The sequence below is a fragment of the Perissodus microlepis genome, chromosome 20 (genome assembly GCF_051167445.1).
Source record: "Perissodus microlepis isolate ML-2025 ecotype Zambia chromosome 20, ASM5116744v1, whole genome shotgun sequence".
In the NCBI taxonomy this organism is placed as follows: domain Eukaryota; kingdom Metazoa; phylum Chordata; class Actinopteri; order Cichliformes; family Cichlidae; genus Perissodus; species Perissodus microlepis.
Window position 1 is genome coordinate 9,026,893 of NC_140480.1, and position 18,731 is coordinate 9,045,623.

The 18,731-nt window shown below is 40.0% G+C and overlaps 1 protein-coding gene across 7 annotated transcripts in view; it reads left to right on the plus strand.

Moving 5' to 3' along the window:
- The window catches only part of bsna (bassoon presynaptic cytomatrix protein a), a 124,932-nt gene that overhangs the window by 64,113 nt on the left and 42,088 nt on the right, over positions 1-18,731 (plus strand). The window lies entirely within an intron of this gene.

Genomic DNA, 18,731 nt, shown 5'->3' on the forward strand with positions numbered 1-18,731 from the left:
GAACAAATGGCGGGGGCAGAGAATTGACACTGACACCTAATCGATGCCCATCAGAGCTGCAGCGACAGACAGACCATGTGTCATCACTGCTCAGAGATGACAAATAATCACCATGTAGTGATTTGTGTTTCCCAGCAGCTACAGCAGAGCTTCCAACACTCAGGCAGTGAGTACACATTCACACACAGACCTACAACTGAAAGCACAGTAGTTTTCTCTTTGTGTATTTACTCAAAAAAGGGAAAGCCGCATCATGTGCATGACTTACTGAACACTGAAACGGTGGAAGGGAAGAGTTGAGAGAGATCGAAATCTGAACAAATAAACTAGGCTAGTCTGAATATAGAAGGTTTTAAAAAACAAAAAATAAAAAAACAAAGATGTATAAATAGACAAACAGCAGCTGTAGCATGATTCATCTTAAGTCCCTGTCTCTAAGAGTATACTCTGCACAGTGTGAGAGAGATCTGACAGGATTGGAGGGTAAATTGTGTGACTGTACATATAGGTAGTAAATTTGTTATTGTTATGTATGTGTTGTTTTTACGTTTAGGCATGTGTTAGCATGTGCTGCTAATAGGATAGCTTTTGTGTGTTGTGTTATTGGTAATGTTGGCTGAGATAAAATCAGCAATTCCCAACTTTAGCCAGCAGCTACAGTGCGTAAGCTGCATGACAGAGGTGTTATCATCGGACACATATGATATTTTACTAGGATTCCCATGATTGTGACTGAGCCATTACACAAAGACCCTGAAAGCCAAGTTTTAGTTAAACTTGTTGTCTTAGTGACAGTGACACTAAGTGACAGTGATGTGGTATGTAGCAATGGACCAGCAGGGTTGTTACAATTACATGGAACAATACTTAATCTGAAGCGTCATAATGGCATCATCATTACCTGCTAAATCCTTTTTATATGACTGATAAATTTTGAAGGCAGTGAACAAGTTCTGTGTTTTTCCAGGTCTTAACTACTGTCCCCTACATTGCATAGCCTTAACTCAGTTAGAATAAGTCCTGACAATGTGAATAATGCTTTTCCTGTTGAGTTCCCATTGAGCAGGATGCCACATTGTACAAATGACAGGGCGCAGACTGACCCAGATATTGTTTGGGTGCACAGTATGCAAGGAGACCGCGTGCAGTTTTAGAGGCTGACTCAGCACGCTGTAAGTCAGGGTCAAAACAAACACGCACACACATGCAGAAGAGTCAGACGCTGGGGATGGAGGAGGTGAGTCAGCAGTGAAGCAGGGACAACACTGACCTTTACACACTGTTCTTGTCTATTTGTGAGTGACTGTGTGTTCATGCTGTTTGACTGCTGGGAACCAGGTGGACTTTAAATACAGAGGTATCACTGTTTGGTCATGTGGGGATGCTGTTAACTCAGTAAACACATTCTTTCAGTCGTTATTCTCATTTTAATAATGAGTGAGCAATCAGTGTTTATATGATGAGTTTATATGATCTATTAATACTGCTAAAGCTGAGAATTAAATGTTAAAAATACACGTAATATAAGCAATGCTCTTTTATGTATATTCTTTTAACTGTGACTGTAATCAATTTTCTGTTAGTTTGCGTAAGAGTTCCTGTGTGAACTGGGTAACTTTGGCAACAAATAATACATGACAGTCAAATTCTTTGAACCTTCACATTCCTTATAAGTCTGAAACTGCAAATGCGTTTGAAAAGCCCTCTCAGCAATTTTGGAAGTGGCAAGCTTTTTGAGCGTTAGTTTCAATTGCCCAGATGTCAGGTACTATTGCATCAGAGCACCAATAAGTTATTTTCCCTACTTCTTATAGCAGTGATGGCTCAGTGAATGGAGTACTGACTCACTGCTGATAGGGATTCCTTTTTTTTAAATTTGCTCTTATATTTCAATCCATCACTTGGAATTAAGCTCCGGAATCATAGTTCAGCCTAATTAGACCAAGTTTCTGATCTAGGCCCAGTAATGAGGCTCTGCTCTCACTAAAAAGCTCATTCTGAGCAGGATGTTGTTGGGTACTTGGAGATGAAATGAGGTGTTGTGACGTGAGAGGTACAGTTTATGGGTTTTTTTTTCTTTGTGTTTTGTACTCAGCAGCAGTAGGAGTCACGTCTGACCCTGTCAGCTCTCCGCGTGCTTCACTCTCAGAGATGCTCTTTTAAAAGACGGAGCTTGTGTTTTTGTCTAAATGTCAGCATCACATCAGTTCTGTTCTGGGGGAGTCAGTGATGCTCTTTACACACAAACACAAACAGAAAAGGAGTACACATTCTTTTATCCAAGCACACACATGCACACACACACATACAGTATAAATAGACATGCTCACACTTGTATATGCAAATGAAAAAAAGAGGAGAAAAAACACACACAAGCCCATTAACACACTCACACGCACCCTCACAGAAATCCTGGCCCCAAAGCATTTCTAAGCCAGAACTGCCAGTTTGATGAGGCAGAACTAATTCACTGTAGTCTGCCTCTCTTTTCTCTTCTCTTCTCTTCTCTTCCCCTCTCTTCTTCTAACCCCTCATCCTCCTCTCATCTCTCTTTCTAATTCACTAATATCCTTATCCCCTCCTGCTGCTTCCATCTTTCAGTCTGACATTTTGCCTGCATCTCTGCTCACTCTCTGGTTTCTTTTTTCCATTTCTTTCACTCTTTGTGTCCCTCCTCCTCTCCTTTTTTTTTTGTGCATTACTCCCTCTGCCCTCCTTGTGCCTCTGTGATTTCCCTTTTTCCTCCTGCAAGAATTTGATGGGCAGTGATGAGCTTGAAGTATTCTTCAAAAGCAGCAAAACTGGCTCAAAACTTTTATTTGAAGAAAAGTACACAGTAAAAAAATTGCTTTACCAAATTTCAACTACTAAACTATTCAGACAATGGGTCGTTTGTGATTTTTTTTCACATGTTTTTCACAGCTCTTACAAGGATTATAACGGCATATGTAAGAAAAGATGTCTAAAGCCTTTTGTGGCACCAGAGACAGCTGTGGAAAGTCCAAAAATGCTTCACGTGATCTCTTCTAGCTTGTGTTGGGTCATGCAGAAGACTACTAGGACTAAAAATGAAAAATAAAATAAATACATAAATAAAGTTATTTCCTTTAGGGACAGACATTAGCTTATCAGATCCCTGCAGCCTGGTCCTTCTCCTCTCGTTGAATTACTATGATTCAGACCACATTAGCTACTCCTAAACAGCAAAGCTGGAAAAAAATAGCCACTATGGAAGTACCAGAAACTGCAGTTTCTTGAACCTACACGTGAGTAACTCCCAGTTAGCTCCCATGATACAAACTTTCCAGGAAATGGTTTACAGCTTTATTTAAAAGACAAGAAAAGGGATTTCTAATAATTTAACCATTTTAATTTTGTTTAGACCTAAAGTTCCAACTTGGGTCATTTTGACTGACAGCTGATTGCCAACAGGCAATTACAGCCCCTGCTAGGGTCACGTACGGTATTTTGAGTAACTGCATTAAACTTCTCAATGGTGTTAGTGGTGTTGTTGGATTGTGGAGCATTTTAAAGGCAGTCATCTCAAAAATAACGTGGCCTACTATGTGGTTAAACGAGCTACATGTAACAACCCATACAGGAAGTCTATATGTTCCCATTTTGGTGCCTGAAAATTTCAATTTGTGTGATCTCTGTGTCTGTGTGATGCAAGTGTGCAGTATATAGATGCACATTACTAAATAAGCTGTTAACAAATGCTGGGTTTATTCCTCAAGCAGTATGAGTATGATGTTAAGTTACAATAAGGCTTTGATCTTATGCTAAAACACCCTGAGTCCTGAATCAGCTGTCTCAAATGAAAATTTGATATTTAAGCGGAAAATTACACATGGCTGTAAATGTTGTGTTTATTGTGTAGTGATTTTATATGTGTTCAAATTAAATTACAATTCACTCTCTGCACTACAAAATAGTGAAGAGATATCTCACTTTGTTTTATTACCAGCGACATTCAGTTTCATGTTACTGCTGCGTTTGTATTTCCCATCTAGTGAGTCACGGAGCAAACAGGAGGAAACCAGAGCTGAGCGAGGTTCTTATTTTCCTGCCCTTTTCTTTACCCTGAGCACACTCTCATTTACTTCTTTTCGATCATTCTCTCTCTCTATTGTCTGCGTTTGTTTTTTTCTTCCCGCAACACTCCATCTCCTTTCGTGTCCGCCCCCACCTCCACTTACTTTCCATTTCTAACCCTCCTCCTCCCTCCCCCTCTGCCTCACTCACTGCTTTCACAGTGGAAGACTTTCCTTCTCCTCTCCTCGCTCTAAGCCCTCAGCTAAATTTTCCTCAAGATTTTTTTTCCCTCCACCTCCCTTTCTAGCAACTGTCTGATTGTGTCTTTTTCTTTGCCCTGTGGGATGAGCCAGCAATCTCCCCTACCCATAATACACCTGTCCAAGTGAGGACTGCCTTCTGCACTTCAAAGTACACAATTCAGTACTTCAAAGTCTGCAGTCTTTCTAACACTAAAACCAAGGCTAGATCAATTCCATCCTAATAATACCCAGCAGCCCCCAACACCGATGACAAGGTTCAAATCTCTGTACAAACAGCAAGGCAAAAAACTTTGAAATAGTTCACTTTGTTTTCCCAAGAGGTAATTTGGGTTGCAGTTGTAATGATGAAAACAAGAAAAAATAGGACTTACAGCTTCTAGGTCTCTGTAGTCATGTTTGTAATCAGAGTTAATCAGAATCAGCATACTTTATTAATCCCTAGGGAAATTATGTAGGTTACAGTTACTCCAGTACAGTAACAGTAACAAAAACAGACTAGATTATTTAACAATACAATATGTTAAGATTTAAGAAATAGCAGAACATATACAAGTCACTCAATAATAAATATCAAGGACAGACAGATTAGCCACGAGAACTCAGGTCCACAGAAAGCACGTTGCAAAATTTAGCTTCAATGCAATATCAAAAATGTTACTCCAGATAAAAATGACTTCTTGCAAGCAGTCTACTTGTAAGATAATATGTGCATGTCTTTTGTTTAAAAGTGATCAAATTTTGCATTGATCGGTTAGCTTTTGCTAAAATTAACAGACTGAAACAGGCTCTTCTCCACACTGTCCTCATTTCTAAAGTGCTATACAAGCCCCAAAATCACAGCTAACAGGTGATACCACAGAGGTATCAGTTCTGTCACTAGTTAGCAAACTCAGAGATGTCACATTCAGTACTGGCTCCAGATGGAACTACACATGTGCTAAAAACCTTATCTTTAAACACTTATTTCTCAAATCCAGCTTCACAGACAGCATTAAATCTATGACAGTGTTGTAATGGAAGGCTCCATGGTGTAAATTAGCCTTAATGCATGCAGTGTTTCACGCCCAGTTTAACATTCATTTATCTTTCTTCTGAATTCATTTTTCTTTTAACTCTATTTTTATTTTCTTTAATTTAAAAGAAATATATCTTCCAGCCTGCAAAACATAGCTGCCAAAAAATGCCTTAAAACTAAAACAATAAACTAAAAAGGCTAAAAAAAATCAGTGATAGTTTGGTGTAATGGTGATAATCTATTTCATAATGTAGTGAAGACAATTTTTAATTGAACTTTTATTCATTTGGGGAAATACAATATGTATCATATGTTAAAGAAGTTTTATGGTGGCTTATTTGTTCTCAGAACACAAACTGTTATTGGAGCTAGTTGTCCGTCTTGATTTTCTGTGTTGACCCAGAGCTGAGATAGCCAGAACCAATGTAGCTCTGTGCTGCTCTGCTCCTGGCTACCTGCCAACCTATTACTGCAGGAGTCAAAATCCTCTAGTGCCTCTAGGCTCTATATATGTGCACACGAACGCAATCACACACACAGGCACGCACACACATACACACACATGCATACAGTGCACAAACTTGTGCAGGGAAACATGCTTACACTGCACAGACTGTACAGAGTTCCCTTTTGCATTTGGTGTTTATTTGTGTGCCTATCTCTGTGTGTCAGCCGGTCCCAATGAGACAGTGAGTCTGTTTAAAATAGCTCTTGTGACAAATTTGTGGGTCAGACTGTAAACACATCATGTCCATCTGCCAGCCATAAAGTCTTCCACTTCTAAGCCTGCTAGTCACAGTCAGGTTACTAGTTCAAATCACCAGCTTGTCTGAGTGAATCTAGACAGGAACTTCACAACCACAAGGTGAAACTGGTGTTGAAAATGGTAAATTGGATAAATGGTACTTAACCTTTATCCAATGTACTGGAGCTGCACAGTGGTTGGGGGCCTAGTGGCCCAAGGATGAGTGGTCCTGTTCATTTCTATGGGCGGTAATATTCCTTGCTGTAAAGTCACAAAGCTCTGTAAAAGGAAAGAACTACGAACTATGAGGAGATGCAATATGACCAGAAAGAACTCAAAGGATGGTCAACTGTCATTATGAACCAATTCTCCTCAAACTCAATGCAAAAGTGTGTAAATGGCCATGATTTTATATCAGCAGTAGATCTCATTCACTTCTGAGGCTGCTTGCCTCAGCTGTCTGGTTTGGAGAGATTTTGCCTGCACAGGTAAGACAGAATCTTGGTGTGATATGATAAAATCCCCTTTTATGAATCATAAAATTTTTTCCACAAATGCAATGTTTTGCCTGTATTTCAGTCTGAAATCTCCATTTAATAATACATGACTCCTTCAAGTGAACAAAACGTATAATACTGGAAAATGCTGGATATGGGTTTCGCCTGTAGAAAATAGAAAATGAATGCTTAAGGGAGCATATTTGGGCATAAGGTTTAGCTCAGAGGCAGAAAGCTTACAAATTTACAGTCTATAAGCCTGATACAGTATATGTTTAGCTTCTAGGACTCTTTATAATAGCTGCTTCTCTGTGGTAAGGCTAATTCAGGTAGCCTAAATAATAGAAATTCCTCAAAAAAATCCTCACAAATCTGAAAACAGCCAGATGCTGATGAAAACTGCCAATTTTGTCTAAAGGCTCTGTATTCTGTTTACAGTGGTTACAGTCCTAGCTTTAGGTAACTTCACAATCATCATCATGGCAGCTATAAATTGACATCATATGAAAAATGTAGCAGCAGCAGAGGAACGAGGTGGGCACATCAACCTCGTCTCAAGTTTTATTGGCTCTGTTGAGAATAGCTGGCCAGAGACAGAAAACAGGTAGGAGGAGAAAGAGAGACGGCAACACAATATGCATACGCATGGACACAAACACACGCATACACAGCCTTATGCACTCACTCCGTCACCTCTCAGAATAAGGTTACATAATTAAAGAGGCTCCATTGTGATGATAAAATGAGAAAATATTTAAAAATGCGTGTGAAGTGAAAGTGAGACCTGCTTCGGTTACATAACCACAAAAGCACCTATAATTCATCCTCCACCTGTTTGTCCTCCCTGTGAGCCTTTCCTCCACCCCCTCCATACCCCCTTCCCTTCTCTAATTTATTTTTGTTTCCTTCTCCTCCTCCTCCTTTTCATCCCCAACCGTTAATTCATTTCCTTCTTTCCCTCCTCCTCAAGCTTAATTTCTCATATTTTATGTTTTTCTATACTTTGTTCTACTTATCCTTCTCCCTCCTCTCCACCTTATATTGCTTCTTCTTCTCCTAATCCAATCCAACACTAACAAAAGATCTACATTTGACTGATTTGTCGTACATGTTTCACTTCACAGGAGGCTCCAATGTTTAGTGTACATGTTGTATGAAGCGACCAAAAAGCAATGTAAAAAAATAAAAATAAACACACTGACATTTTTCTTTAATCAAGGATTTTCATTACTATTATTATTATTTTTAGATCAGTCTCAGCCAAACAATTTTATGATGCAATGCGTCATACTCATTTCATCCTATTTTCTCTTCTGAGCTCGCTTCACTTTAATTCACTTCACTTTGTTGGCTTGACAACAGGAAATCTAAATGAAACCAGAGTCTCTGGGACTTGTAGAATTATCCAAAATAACCTATGTGAGAGTCTTACAAAATCTGAAATTTAACAAGAGGACACAAAAAGAAAAAAGAGGCACCTTCTAAAAAGTACTGACGTAATGGAAAGTTTAAGTTTAATATGTGCACAGTGTTTGTCATTTCCACAAGTGCATGTGTGATCATAATGTTTGCTATTACATAGTTTTTCACTTTCTGGCTATTTGTTTATTTCTCAGTTATTTGCTCGCAGTCATATTCCCCTTGTGTGTATGTGTGTGTGTGTGTGCACTTGTTCACATGAAATATTAACGCTGGACAGCAGACAGGAGAGAAGGATGAGGTGCAGAAAACAGCAAGAAATTCAGAGACGAAGTAGAAACTGAAGAGGAGATGGAGCTCCAGAGGGAGGAATTAGAATGGAGACGGAGGACAATCGAAAGCTACTCTGAAAATTGCAGGAGGAAAAATGTTTATGTGGGAGGGCTCCTGTGAAATCAGCTTTTTGTTGCCATATAAAAGTCAGGCTGCTCAGGCTCAATGAGAGAGGTGATGCAACCTGTTCACCAAGTAGTGAAACCTGCCCAAAAATCATTACAGAGTGTCTTTGGGGTTCAAGACTTGGTGTTAGGACTGGGCGATATGACCCAAAATTCATATCTCGATATTCTTTAGCTGGATGGCGATATACGATATGTATCTCGATATTTTTTTAAAGCCATAAAGTAAGGACAAAAAGAGATTGTGTCCCAGATCTCACACAGGCACTTTTATTAACATACAGCGTAGATGCACATGAAAAAGTTACTCCGAAATAAATTATCAGCATTTATTAAATAATAATGCTCCATAAATAAAATCAAACAATGTTGTTTTTGTGCATAAATAAAAGCTCACAATTGTGCAGTCAAAATGTAAACTAAAAGATGCTGAGCATAATAACAAAGACAGACAGATTTCGCAGCTGCCTGGAGTTTGAAATCCTCTTTGTAACCATGTCTCTGAACAGGTGCCATTTGTGGTCCTTATACACACACAATCCGGTAATATTACGTTGAAGCACAGTACGTATTACTCCGCGAGGCTCCTGACTAAGGCCGTAATCCTGTAATGCTCCGACAACCATCAAGCGGTGCGGTTTCGTAGCTTATCAAAGTCGTACTAAAACATTTTTTGACAGATTGCTGCCTGCCGTGGTCAGGTCATGGTCAGTAAGCACAACCAGAATTCAAACATAAGGCGCACTGTCGATTTTTGAGAAAATGAAAGGATTTTAGGCCGTTGTGTCAACGCGTTGACGCCGTCGAGCCCCACGCACGGGGCGATACGCGGTAACTCATTAACAGAGATTTGCCGTATTAATGCAGTTATGGTGTTAATGTCATTTTAAAAAGATTACCTCTACCAGCAGTTGAATAGTAATATCCAAATGTTTTCTTTTTACCGACCAGCTCCTCTTTGATAGCTGCCGTGTCCCTCTTGTCGTTGCCTGCAGGTGAAGCGATGGGGGAGGGGGAGTTGTGTTCAGTGAAGGAGAGAGGCGAGGCAGAGTAACGCAGCGTAGAGACAAAAGTGGACGAAAGAGAGGCAAACTAGCAGCTCCACAAGTATAATTATAACGTAACATAGACTATATCGATATAAACGATATTGTCACATCTCATATCTCGTATAAAAATATATCGATATATTTAAAAACGCAATATATTGCCCAGTCTTACTTGGTGTGTACAAAAATTAGGTCCAAACACCGGGGGGGGGGGGGGGGGGGGGGGGGGCAGAATTTAAGATGTTTATATTCTCAAAGAAAATAGAGTGTTGATAGCTGAGTTATGTTGTGTTTGATTTGTAAGGATAAAGTGAGCAAGGAAGTACTTCCATAGCTCAGCAGGTTCTGACGCTACTTTGCAAGTCAACTGAAAGGTCCAGTCAGCTGTCAATCATAACCTGTCTCTGCTGCTCATCGGAGAGTCTGACCTGAGGTTAAGCTGTGTTGCTTCAGCATGCTCCCTTATTGAACAGTGAGTACTTCAAGATGATGTTCATGAAGAAGAGGTGGATACATCATGTGGCTCATGTATTTGGATGAAGTACTATGCTCTTCCTATGTCATGATGAGTATGGAATATATAGCATCACTGGTCAGCTGACTGTCCACAAATATGAGACCAGGCCAGACATAGCAGTGGCATCTATGGTGTGATGGGAGTGATTCAACTTTGCAAAAAAGCTCTTTTTATTGTTGTTCTTATTCCAAAATTGGAATTTCATTTCGACCATCTTCATTGTAATTGTGATTTTTTTTATTTATTTGATCTCTTTAATCTTTTTATCTCTTTATTTTTTGGGGTGATGAGGGATTTGATGGGGCGGAAACACCCAAACACATTGTTGTACTCCTCTGCCACAAACTGAAGCCAGTTGCATCAGACTCAGCAGGGAACCACATGACTAAAGGCTGAGCTGAATTACAGTATATGTGCACATGTTGTGTCACTCTCCCGTTTTCCTCACCCCTCCAGCCCTATGAGCTTCTCTGCTTCCCTTCTTTTCCTTTTCTTCCTCCTTCTGCTTGTCATCCCTCTCTCTTTCTGGTAAGCCTTCAGCTACAGAGGCCTCCTCCATTTTGCATTGATGTGAGCTGCGTGTCTACATGCGTGCATTTGTGCTTCTGTGAGGATATGAGTGTATGTGTGCCGCAGTAGAGTGCTGCCTAAAGCGGAAGCCTGTGCTAAGGAAGTGTGCGCTCGAGCAGAACAATGGCATTCTGGGTAAAAATAGCCCTTGCTCTGTTGGAGGGAGAGAAGCAGAGACAGAGGGTGACAGGCAGAGAGGAGAGAGGAAGGAGAAGATACAAGTTTAATGACTGTGTGGTGAAAAGAGAAAAATAGAAACTTCAGGTGCAAATGTGGGAGAAGTAAAACAGGAAAAGGAAAATCATGAAACTGACTAAAAAAAACTGACAGAAGTGCTTCTGAAGGTTGGGATGTCTTTGTAACAATAAACTAATCGCACTCGGTAGATATAGAGATATTTGACATCGATGTCTTCTGTACAAACCCAATTCCGTGACCAGTAAGTGTGTTGCTAGTGTAACCAGTGTATTATATTAAATCACAGCTCATAACAGAATTCATCAAATGCCTTTAGTCATATTTTGTAGCTGTGGAATAAAAGATGTGGCAATTTTTCGTAACTCATTATTTTACAATATATGCAAAGTTTGGTTATGAATAGCAAGACTAGCCTTGAACCAGCCATGTAAATGTAATAGTCCACACAGACATATAGTAGCAGTACTATGTAGTGGAGAAAGGAGCGACAGAAAATCATGCCTATAGATGATGCAGCTTTGGCCAGAGTCAGAGATAAATACAGTCCTGTGCAAAAATCTTGACCCACATCTCATTTTTAAAAATTTTTTCTTCCAAGGAAACAGACATTCTTGTCATTTTTAAAGTGCCTTTGGATAATATTTCTCCAGCTTTTCTTGAATGTCTTTCAAAGTTTTTCTTTGGACATAGGCTGCTCTTTTACTCATTTTCAGTCCAGTCCTTGTACCTGTCGTTTTTTTTCCAATTTTCAAATCAATTTTATATATACAGAGCCAAATTACAATAGCAGTCACTTTAAGGATTATAAGTTGAAGCCTGTAAAAGATTACAGAGAAAATTCCTGCAGTCGAATTACTCACTGACCTATGACTTGTTCAAGCATAAAAACTAGCACCAAACCCAACGGACTGAATGGAAGGATGGCTGTCAAGATGACATTTTTATAGAAGGGAAACAAGAACTGGACTGAAAATCAGTTTCATGGAGATCCAAATTTCAGTGTTATTAAAGCGGTGTGGGAGCATCTTGACAGCGAACAGAATAAAAGGCATCCGGAGAAGAGCTTTGAATGTCCTTCAAGAAGCCTGAGAACTGAAGACTACTTAGAGAAATGACAAAGAAGTTGCCTAAAAGAATTCAGGCTGTGTTGGAAGAATGAAGGCGGTCATACCAAATATTGAGTTACAAGCTCGTTTGAATTACACCAAGTCTTACTTTAAATGTATGTTTGTACGTGTTTCAATAAATAGCTGCACCTATTTAGAAATGAGTGTAAGCCTGAGAGTTTTGGACAGTACTGTTACTCTCCATCATGAAGGTGCAATTGCTAGACCTCTATTTGGATAAGACAAAGTAAAAGCAATAGTAAGTTACTGCTACAGATTTTCTCAGAATAAAATCCAGTGGCAGGGAAATGCTGCTTGTGACAGGTGGGTATGAATAAAAGGCAAATCCATTTCTTTCCCTATTATTAAGTGCAAAATAGATGGAGTAACTGAAAATAGCAAATAGACTGAAAAAGAGCAGAAAGGTAGACAAGAAAAAAAAAGACAAGAGCTGGAAGGTATAGGACAAAAACAAAACCAGCTATGCTCAACATGCTGTAAAAGGACAGACATTCTGAAAGAGAAAGAGAAGATTCAGAATGTGCTGCAGAATGACACCGGCACATGAAAAGAAAACAGCAGTGCTCTGCGGCATGAATTAGCACTGATGGAGCATTTTAGTGAGTGTTATTGACAGGAGTAGAAAAGGCCAGATTGTTTGTGCTATGTAGGCTAAGTGGGCACCACTGGGAAAACACACACACACAAACTTCCCTGTAATGTCATCTTGAATATACTCTCTCTGAGAAAAGGAGGGAATGAGTTCACTTTAGGGTTGAAAAATGATTCAACCATTTCAGAACCTACAGTACAATGTGGTGCTTCAGGGGATGTACACACACAGAGTTGTGTTTCCATCATGTCAGAGGGCATTACATCGGCTTACATTCATTTGGTGTACTGTACTGTATTCAGAATGTATTCTTCAGGAGTTTAAACCTGAACCCCAATTAAGCTTCATTTATGTTGAGCTTAAAGATTTGACAGTGATACATCTCCTGTATAATCACTGGGATATAAACTCATTTTCAGTTACAGTTAGCATCGAGGCAGCCAATCAGAAGATAACTTCCTCATCAGCTACTTTGTTCAGTTATAATTGCTGAAGGCATTTAAGATATTCCAGTGACAGCGTCTCAAAATATTTTCTTTCTATAATGCTATGAGCCCCTAATGCGCAAAAAGATTTTCCATCTTCTGATAATCTGTTTCTTACGGAGCCCCGGAGGGGACATGGGAGAAAAAAAAAATTAAGACGGACTTTTGTGAGATCTCGCAAAACAAACTCGGGATCTCGCAAAACAAACTCAGGATCTCACAAAACTTTTGCGAGATCTTGCAAAAGTTTTAGCCGCATTCGAGACCTACTACAGCCAGGAGGAACACCGCTTTCCCGGCACATCGTGCCTCGACCTCCCGGTCGGCTTCGAGCCGGCGTCCGAAGAATGTGGCTAAAACTTTTGCGAGATCTCGCAAAAGTTTTGCGAGATCCCGAGTTTGTTTTGCGAGATCTCGCAAAACTTTTGCGAGATCCCGAGTTTGTTTTGCGAGAGCTCGCAAAAGTTTTGCGAGATCCCGAGTTTGTTTTGCGAGAGCTCGCAAAAGTTTTGCGAGATCCCGAGTTTGTTTTGCGAGAGCTCGCAAAAGTTTTGCGAGATCCCGAGTTTGTTTTGCGAGATCTCGCAAAAGTCCGTCTTAATTTTTTTTTTCTCCCATGTCCCCTGCGGGGCTCCGTAGTTTCTTTTTTTTTTTTTATGCAGAAGCCATGTTGGTGGGAATAGGATATTCAAATGAATTTAAATTTTAGGTTTCATTGAGCACACATACTTTTTTGATCTTTTTTTCCCCTCATTTTTAAATGACTGATCCAAATTTTTTTAATATTAAGATTTCACGTATCCTAAGCTGCATTACAGTTTTTCTCAAATGCTAAAACACATGTCACAAACGTTACCACCAGGTCCCCCAATGTCCAAACACAACACCCTTCTCTAAAGCTACATAAACACAACCACACCTTCCCACTGCAAAACTCAAACTCCCACACCAAGAGAGCAGCTCGAAGCTGTCAAAACTGTAAACACTATACACAGCATTACACACTACAGCAAAACAATTGAAAACACAATGCTCAATTTGTGAGAAGGTTCTTTGGTTCATAACTGCCAATGCATATTTTTATAAACTGTACAGTAACGGATCGTCATAGAACCCTGCAGAGGATTAGGCATTTAGATTTGTGAGTTTCACATGAAGACTATAAATCTATAAAAACATCCTGCATGTACGTACACTACTGTAACACAACTCAATGCAAAAACAGAATCTATCGCACACAACAGTACTCTCGGAAACATGATCAGGGTGTGAAGTCTTTTTTATTGTCTACACGGTCTTTTTACAGTATTACACACAGTCACTGTGCGGCATCATGTCGCCGAGCTGCATTGGGCCACATCACCTCATCCACATCACAGGCTATATTGTCCCTTGCTAGGCACCGCGGGAAAAACGCCCTGGAATGGCGAATCCATCCCTGGAAGGCCTCCACTGGGATGTCAGCACAGGCCAGCTCCATTGCCCGTACGAGGTTCTCTCTTGTGTATGGCTGTCTGTCATACACCTTCCATCTCCATGATGAGAAGAACTCCTCTATAGGGTTCAGGAAAGGGGAGTAGGGTGGCAGACAGACGTTTAAAAAGTGGTCACTGTTGGTGGTGAACCACTCTCTGATTTGGTGTGTTTTGTGGAAGCGGACGTTGTCCCAAATGATCACATACATGTGATGTGCTAGCCTAGGATTGTGTTGTTGACGGTCCAGGAGGATGTCTTTTAGCTCCTCTAGGAAGGTGAGGAGACGTTGGGTGTTGTAAGACCCAAGGACAGCATGCCGGTGGACAAGCCCCTCCGTACCCATAGCTGCACAAAGAGTAATATTACCCCCCCGTTGGCCAGGAACCTCAGTGATGGCTCTTTGGCCAATGATGTTACGGCCTCTTCGCCTTCGTTTCTGGAGGTTGAAGCCAGCCTCATCCAGGAAGAGGTACTCATGGGGTCTGGCCATCGCGTCCAACTGCATTATCCTCTGTGAACATGGAAAAGCGTACAGGTGTTCAGAACGGTCAATCAGGTAGCACAGTATTGTCCAGAAGTAATGTAGGCCACTAAGCAACACAGTATGTCCACTAACTGTACTGTGGACATGGATGTATACGTACTTGCACATACTCGTAACGTTGTTCTATGTGTCGCGCAGAGTTGCGCTCAAAGGGAACCCTGTAGACCTGTTTCATCCTCATCTGTTGGCGCCGGAGAACTCGGTCTATTGTGGACACGCTGACAGCATCAATGTTCTCAAAGTTTACATTATCTGCAATGACTTTGTCTCTGATCTCTCGGAGTCTAATGCAGTTGTTCTCACGGACCATATCTGCAATGAGGGTTTCTTGTGCCGCTGTGAATATGGCAACCCTCCCACCTCTATGTGGCATCCTTTCAGCTCTAAAGAAAGAAACATGTGTTGTCAATTGACTGATTTATATGTAAAACTACATGTAAAGTAACAGACCACTTTCACAGGCCTGTAAAACTGTAGTGTGACAAAGAAAGCAATAGCGTACTATACCTATTGTGTTGTCTAAATGCCTTGATAATGGTGGCCACGGTGAACCTACTCAGGTTTGGATGTACTCTTCGTCCCGCTTCAGCCATTGTCATGCCATGGCCAATGACATGATCAATTACTGTTGCTCGCATATCATCTGTTATGATGGTGCGAGGTTGTCTTCTTCTCCCACCTGGACCTTCTCCTCTCTCTTGTTGGCCTCCTTCTCTTCCTCCTCTACTCCGAACACCTCTTCTTCTTAGGCCTTCACCTCTTCCTCCTCTGATCTCAACCCCTCTTCCTCTTTGGCCTGCAGCTCTTCTCCTTCCGCACGCTCGAATGCCTTCATCCATTGTGATTGTTTGGCATCTTCACCAAACTATGCTTTTATAGGTGGGGTCACATCATTAGCAACAGGTGTCTTCAATTTTGAGTCGTTGTGTGTAGTGACTGACGCCAGGTGTGTTCCCTGTGTTCAAAGATTGGTGACTGTGGCAAGCATTTTGCATCACATGGGCTTTCATTTGAGAATATGAGCAGAGTTGTTTTGCAACATGTGTTTTAGCAAGGAAAAATGTGTTTAGATTTATGAGTACAGAGGGTTGTGTTTTGTGAATTGTGTCTTCATGTGACATGTGTTTATGGTACTGGAATATGGTGGCTACATTTAGTAAATGTGTTTAGACTACTGGTCATTTGGGTTACAGGATTGGCTTTTGTGTTTTAACATTTGAGAAAAACTGTATTCAGTCATTTCAAATTAAATGTTGAAATGTGAGTTTTTCTGTGAATTTTATATTGTAAAAGAAGTTTTGGTGACAAATGGCAAAAGATAAATGATTAAAAAGAAAAAAGAAAAACAAACACTTGGATGTAACCTGTTGTCTGTTCAGCTTCTAGTTCCTCTACCATTTAATTGTTTTTCTTACTTTAATTAGCTGGTCATGATAACTGGAGGCTAGCATTTTCAAAACTGTCGGATCAGCTTATATTACTATATTTATTAATGTTGTGAATCCTGTGCCAATTATAGTGCTCACTGCTCGGCCCAAATCTAAGGGAGATGGAGTCTTTTGTGTGACATCTAATCGCAGATAAACTCCCAAAAGGATTCAGAAAAAGACAGGGGATGGAGCAAATACAGGAGGCTTGAGAGCGGGAGAGACCTATTAAAGGCAGAATGAGCCAGAGAATGGAGTTTCTGTAGAAAGAGATTTGGTGAGTTTGGTGTAGAGAAAGAGAAAGGACTCGATGGAGGTGAATAAGAATAGAGATGATAGATAAGTGTTGAAGAGGAACAACTGCTTCTGTCAATTATTCATTACATGAGTAATACAGCTGCTCTTCAGCCCCAAACTCCATTAGCTGTCATGGACAGAAACAGACACACTGGCACAGAATAAACAGAAGGTGCTGGTGGCGTTGGTGGGTGGTGAGCTAGATACTGGAGAGATCATCAAAAATACATAATGCATAAGTATTATATATTATGTTGAAATGCAACTGTAAATTTAAAACTAACCCTCTTCTCAGTTTTATGCCTTAGACCTCACTCCTGTAGTATTGCTGTGCTGCTAACTCTATTAGTCAGTGTTAGCATAGGACAAAACACTTTATAATGTGTTACACCTCATTTATGTGTTGTACAGGTAGATAATTTATTGTTTTTAGTCACCCTCATCATTTCTTGCCACTGATGACTGTTAATTTTACAGAAAAAACTCTAAGAAAAAACCCTCTGAATGCTCATGGGGTAGAATTCACCATTAGCAACTAGCTAATTGGAGCAGTTAGCAATAGGCCGCACGACACTACAACACCACTTAGCGCTACTTCTTTGTGTTGTATGTTGCATTCTATTGTGTTTCATATTGATCTGATGTTATACGTTTGTTTCTTCTGTTACACTATGAAGCACGCCGGTGTATTTATGGAACAGACACAAAAGCAGACACGGGAGAAACAAACTAAGGTTTTAAAAAAAGCTAGTCGTTTATTTGACTGAAAAAACGTGAGAAAAAAACAAGGCAAGGCGAATAGGGGCAAGAACTAAACTAAAACCTAAACTGGGAAAACTAAACTATGAAAACAAAGACATAAGGCATGAACATGGAACTGAAGAGGAACATGCAAACATAAATGTGAAAAAAGTCTGAACATGAACATGAACCTGAACCTGAGTAGTAGCAAAAACTCTGTGGACTGACGAGACATGACGTGAAGATAAACAGGCGACCCGACAAAGAACAGAAGGAGACTTAACTAGACTCTAACACTGGACTCTTCACAATAAAACAGGAAACATGGAGAGATGTAGACATGACACACGAGCTTGACAACGTGGACACAACACAGACATGAAACACATGACACACTGGACAGGAAACATGACACATAAACAAGGAGACAAAGATGAAACAAAAACCAGAATAAAACTTAACTAAATCCTAACTATTAATAACACAAGAACCTATTATCACAAACTTAACATAAGAAAATCTAAAATACAAAATAGCCTCAAAACGTCACAGACCCAGCCCCTGACACTTTGTGATTCTTCTGTCTATAAAAAGTGCTACATGAGTACATTTTATTTATGTAGAAGCTAAAGAGGCAGATAAAATCCTTTGCAGTTGATAGACTCACACAGACACATAACGGGTATGGCAGTCTATTCTCCCTGCAGCACGGACTACACTGCCCATGAGGCTACATTCTTTAGGGCTATTCCTGTAACACTCTGCCTATTGCCTTCATATTAAATAATTTAAAAAATATATTTCTTCACATCATTATGAGACGTGAGATTGAGACACAGGCATTTCAGCCTCTTAATGCGTGTTTTGTTTGGGTTTTCACCGGCACGGAATTACCAAAAATAGAGAGAGCATAGCCTAACATATGAAACAGGAAAAGACCGCTGTGCAATCCCTTTATTTCAGCAAAGTAACTGTATTCAGAATACCACCTTTTTAAACTGTAACTGTAATGGAATACGGTTACTCATATTTTGTATTTTAAATACGTAACGGTGGTACATGTATTCCGTTACTCCCCAACACTGCATTTAAACAACAGAAGTTGACCCAAAGTGCTTTAGACAGGTACATTTACATTTCGGGTCTCCAAAAACTCCAGTTTTAAAACACAGAATAAGATGAAAGGTGTTTTGTTTTATTAAATAATTAATGTGAAATTAAAAATCATAGTGATTTAGTGGTCATTAAAATGTGTTCAGCATTTACAAATTGATGA